Source organism: Penaeus chinensis, chromosome 15, assembly GCF_019202785.1.
Source record: "Penaeus chinensis breed Huanghai No. 1 chromosome 15, ASM1920278v2, whole genome shotgun sequence".
NCBI classification, from domain to species: Eukaryota; Metazoa; Arthropoda; class Malacostraca; order Decapoda; family Penaeidae; genus Penaeus; species Penaeus chinensis.
The window spans coordinates 2,889,779-2,894,778 of record NC_061833.1 but is presented as its reverse complement, the minus strand read 5'-3'; the positions used below and the strand labels follow the sequence as shown (position 1 = coordinate 2,894,778).

The window sequence follows — 5,000 nt, the reverse complement described above, 5'->3', positions numbered from 1 at the left end:
TGGATGGGATCCTTTTTACGAGAGAGTTTGATTCCATCGAAAAAGGGTTGCAATATGAGATTTTAAAAAATAGGTTCCAAGTTTCCTCGGATATTTTTATGTATTTCTGAATATACACATAAAATACTCAATCGTCATGTTCTTTTTTGTACAGGAATCATTTACTTAAATTTGTAATATACTTGGCGTGATGGTGCAATATAGCTGGGTTTTCAAGGTTGTGAGTCATCAGGTTAGCGTTAACCTGTGTGTATTCTTTCTCTAAGTATTGTTCGTAATACTAATACAGTTGGAGGCGCTATACTTATTGTTTTATCTACACACCCACTGTCCACAGAATCGTAGAAATCTTGTGGAAAGTTACCATTATTAAGCGAACTATTATATTGTACTCCGTTTGTATATGATAGGGAATTAACGGGACAAACAAGACATAGTTAATTCACAGCAACCTAAACTATTTACCAAATTAAAATGTATACTTAATAGCTGATTATGCCGTTAACAAGAATGTTCTTCGCTTATCTCCCATGTGGTCTAGTGGCTAGGATACCTGGCTTTCACCCAGGAGGCCCGGGTTCGATTCCCGGCATGGGAATGTTTTACATACTCTACCACTTGGATTATCCATTGAAAGATTTGCGTATCTGACGAAAAAATAAAAACTACTGAATATCCTTATAAAGAGGTGGTGGAATCAATGTTGTGCTTTTCCCGTTAGTATATTACTGTAAATGACAACTATTAAAAAAAAAAAAAAAAAAAAAAAAAAAAAAAAAAAAAAAAAAAAAAACAATGCCCCGAGTGAGGCTCGAACTCACGACCTTCAGATTATGAGACTGACGCGCTGCCTACTGCGCCATCGAGGCCATACAGATACGTGTCTGAGTTGCAGATTCAAAGACTGGTATGGCTTCTGTGTGTATAATTAGTGGTGGTTATATCTATACAAATATGCACTTCCTACTATTCTACGATACATATATATATGTGAGTGGGCTATTTATATGAGATAAAATTATGGCCTACTCTAAAAAAGGAACAAAGCATTAATTAATTCGGAAGCGAAATAGTTACCCAGCAAGGAAGTGCACGTGCTAACCGCATGAAAAAGCGGAATTCCTGCCTTATACAAAAGGCCTATTATGGTTATCACACTACGCTCGACACCCGTATATTTGAGATTGATATTTAAAGACTTAAATACCCACATCACATGCTACAAATTGCCACACCACAAGAGAATATCACAGACCTCGTGCGCTCATGTTAAATACTCAACCTACCCTACTACCAGGTTAAAATAGAGAAATAACCAAGAAGGTAGGAGGATTGGAAGCCAAGGTGAATAGGAAGCGAGGTAAAGGAACAGACACGACCCCATGTTAGATGAAGAAATGGCGGTAGTCTCAGCGAGTTCGAAAGAGAAGGTAATCTGCGAGTGAGCTGGAAAATAAAAGATATGTGGTAGACGACAGGTGAGCCAGAGGAAACGAGGTAGTCATCGGGTGAACTAGCTAAAGGAGGCAGTCCCAGGTTAGCAAAGAAGAGGGGGTGTAATCCTCAGAGGACCTAGAAAGGAGGCAGTTCCCAGGAAGGAAAGGAGGTAGTCTCCAGGTAAGTGAAAGGAGAAGAGGTAATCCTCAGGTGCGTTGGAGAAGTCGAGGCTGTTGCCAGGAGAGTTAGAGGAGAGGATGCAGAGCCCAGGTGAGATGGAGATTGTTCCCAGGTGAGATGGAGGAGAGAGGCATCTCCTGGGGCCGATTTCAGGAAACGACTCTATGTATCTTGCCAGTATAAATCATCAGTAATTCATGATGTTATACTCTAGTCATTTTAACAGTTTATTATGTGTTAATAGTCATAGTATCCAAAGTCTTCTTTTATCCCGCCCCTGGTGAGTAGGAGAGGGCAGTCCCCAGCTGAGTGGGAGGGGAAGAGAAGGTAAGCCTCAAGCTATTTGGAGGAGACCAGGCAGGTCCCATGTGGCGAAAGTAAGTAATCGCCAAGTGAGTTATACATATATAACGTACGTACGTGCGTGTGTGTGTGTGTGTGTGTGTGTTGTGTGTGTGTGTGTGTGTGTGTGTGTGTGTGTGTGTGTGTGTGTGTGTGTGTGTGTGTTTTGTGTGTGTATACATATATATATACATATATACACATTCACACGTACTATATACGCGTGTTTGCGTGCGCGTGTGTTTGCGTGCGCATGTTTGCGTGCGCGCGTGTTTGCGTGTGTGAGTGTGTGTGTGTGTGTGGTTTGTGTGTGTGTGTGGGTGTGTGTGGTTTGTGTGTGTGTGTGTGTGTGGTGTCTGTGTGGGTGTGTGTTCATTCGTATGTATGTGTGTTCATTCGTATGTGTGTGCAGTATATGGATGGGATCCTTTTTACGAGAGAGTTTGATTCCATCGAAAAAGGGTTGCAATATGAGATTTTAAAAAATAGGTTCCAAGTTTCCTCGGATATTTTTATGTATTTCTGAATATACACATAAAATACTCAATCGTCATGTTCTTTTTTGTACAGGAATCATTTACTTAAATTTGTAATATACTTGGCGTGATGGTGCAATATAGCTGGGTTTTCAAGGTTGTGAGTCATCAGGTTAGCGTTAACCTGTGTGTATTCTTTCTCTAAGTATTGTTCGTAATACTAATACAGTTGGAGGCGCTATACTTATTGTTTTATCTACACACCCACTGTCCACAGAATCGTAGAAATCTTGTGGAAAGTTACCATTATTAAGCGAACTATTATATTGTACTCCGTTTGTATATGATAGGGAATTAACGGGACAAACAAGACATAGTTAATTCACAGCAACCTAAACTATTTACCAAATTAAAATGTATACTTAATAGCTGATTATGCCGTTAACAAGAATGTTCTTCGCTTATCTCCCATGTGGTCTAGTGGCTAGGATACCTGGCTTTCACCCAGGAGGCCCGGGTTCGATTCCCGGCATGGGAATTGTTTTTGTAAGCATGCAGTTATCCCTCGAGAGATTTTTGTAGAAAAATGTTGAAAAACGTTTTTAACATTTATACAGAGAAGGTGAAATTTCTAGTAACACTGGTATTCAATCATCATTTTACTTTTCGTATGATGTTTGTTTACTGCGTCTTAACTGATATGAAAACTCTGCCCCGAGTGAGGCTCGAACTCACGACCTTCAGATTATGAGACTGACGCGCTGCCTACTGCGCCATCGAGGCCTGTGATTAATTGGCTGAAGGTCCACTTTTAATCAATGACACTGAATTTATTTAAGTATATTTAGTTGTTTACTTACTCACATACGCACTTTTTTCCCTGTTAGACACATATAGGTATATAGTAAATACATGTACGGTAATAAGTGCTAACGTACTCGCATAAAAGAACATGATATTTTCCCTTATACTAATGTCTAAGCATAATAGATATCGTAATTAGGGATAACACATAATATATAGGAAAAAGTGTTACTATAGTGATTCTGTGTGAAAAGTTAAAACATAAATATGTCTTGTTGATATATAAACTCGTTCAAAATCAAATGCTCATTTGTCATAGCAGCACATTCCCATAAATCAATTTTACAATTTTGATACTAAAGTAACCATTATATATTTTTGTTCGTTGTCTTACAGAGTCTTAATTTTCTGATTAGAAATAGATTAGGTTTTATATAATAGTCCTCAAAAATGGAACTATATGAATGTTTACGTTAAACCGCATTGTCTCTCTCCCATTTTAACTCGCGTGCGTGTTTTCATAAATAAGCACGTGGTTTGATTGTTTCTGCGCATGATGTTTGTCTGTTTGAGTTTATTTGTGTGTGTGTGTGTTTTGTTGTTGTTTTTATAGATGTGTTCTTCTTGTATGGGTCAGTTTTTTTGTAATTATAACATTCTCGCTGTATATGCGGTTACTTGTCAGTGCTATCATATGTATATATATATATCTGCATACTGTCACTACTCTCACCCTAAAATTATTCAGTTAATTATAAGAATTATCATAACTGTTTACATTAGTTACTAAAAAAAAAAAAAAAAAAAACTCAATGCTTTGCCACACATTTTAATATCGTTTCAAGTATTAACTGATTTCAGAAGTGCTTCTAAAATATACAAATGAAAATTAACGGTGAAATGATCGAACCTACGATTGTTACTGCAACTGCCATTCAGTATTAAGGAAGTTTAGATGAAGCTTCCCGTCTTGGATCTCCCCATAACACGTAATTCAGGCCAAGGTCACAGGTTTGATAAGGCACCGACTTGTTACGAGGAAGTTTCAGTAATTAATCTTTCAGATGAATGAGTCGTCGTGTTTTATCTATTGTTTATTATCTTATTTTCTTCTTTTTACATAAATCTTTTATTAGAATCATAGCGGACGCACGCGCGAGTATATGTGGGTCTGTGTGTGTGACTATATATATACGTATGTATGTAGAACTACCTAGAGAATACCAGTCTCTGACAACAGATGGCATAAAGTGCCACAGCATTGTGTACTGTTCTCAGTGCCATCTATTGTATGGATAGAACAGTAAATGCACGAGTTTCCCTTCCTTGGCTGACACGTGATGCGGGGCACAACCGCAATGGGTCTGCCGACGACCGCGCGGCAGCGTTTTTAAAAGACATTCCTGGTCTTTCTACGGTTCTATGTGGAAGATGCACAGTGACCACGAGGCGCTCCTTCGACAGGGCTCGTGCTTATGGCCTGTTGCTTAGGAAGACCTGTGCCGTGGGAGGACGGCCGATTGCAGTAGTCTCCATCTCCCTCACTGGTTAGTGTCTAACACTGCATCCCGTCTGTGTACGTGGAGGATGTTTGTCTTCCAGGGGTAGGGAAGGGGGTGGTAAGCTTCCCGGGGGGGGGGGGGGGGAGGCTACACAGCTTGCATATCCTTGCTCTCAAATAAAAAAGACACGAAATTAATGAATATTAAATATTTATATATGTAAAAACGCGTAATATTCTGTAAACATTATCGATTTCAT

At 39.0% G+C, this 5,000-nt stretch overlaps 4 non-coding genes across 4 annotated transcripts; 2 read left to right on the top strand and 2 right to left on the bottom strand.

Moving 5' to 3' along the window:
- Positions 1 to 526: 526 nt before the first annotated feature.
- On the top strand, positions 527 to 598 carry Trnae-uuc. Its single transcript has one exon. It is a non-coding gene; the product is annotated as a tRNA-Glu (tRNA).
- Positions 599 to 796: 198 nt separating this feature from the next.
- On the bottom strand, positions 797 to 869 carry Trnam-cau. The gene has a single exon. It is a non-coding gene; the product is annotated as a tRNA-Met (tRNA).
- Positions 870 to 2,901: 2,032 nt separating this feature from the next.
- Trnae-uuc lies at positions 2,902 to 2,973 on the top strand. Its single transcript has one exon. It is a non-coding gene; the product is annotated as a tRNA-Glu (tRNA).
- Positions 2,974 to 3,145: 172 nt separating this feature from the next.
- Trnam-cau lies at positions 3,146 to 3,218 on the bottom strand. Its single transcript has one exon. It is a non-coding gene; the product is annotated as a tRNA-Met (tRNA).
- Between the last annotated feature and the right edge of the window lie 1,782 nt (positions 3,219 to 5,000).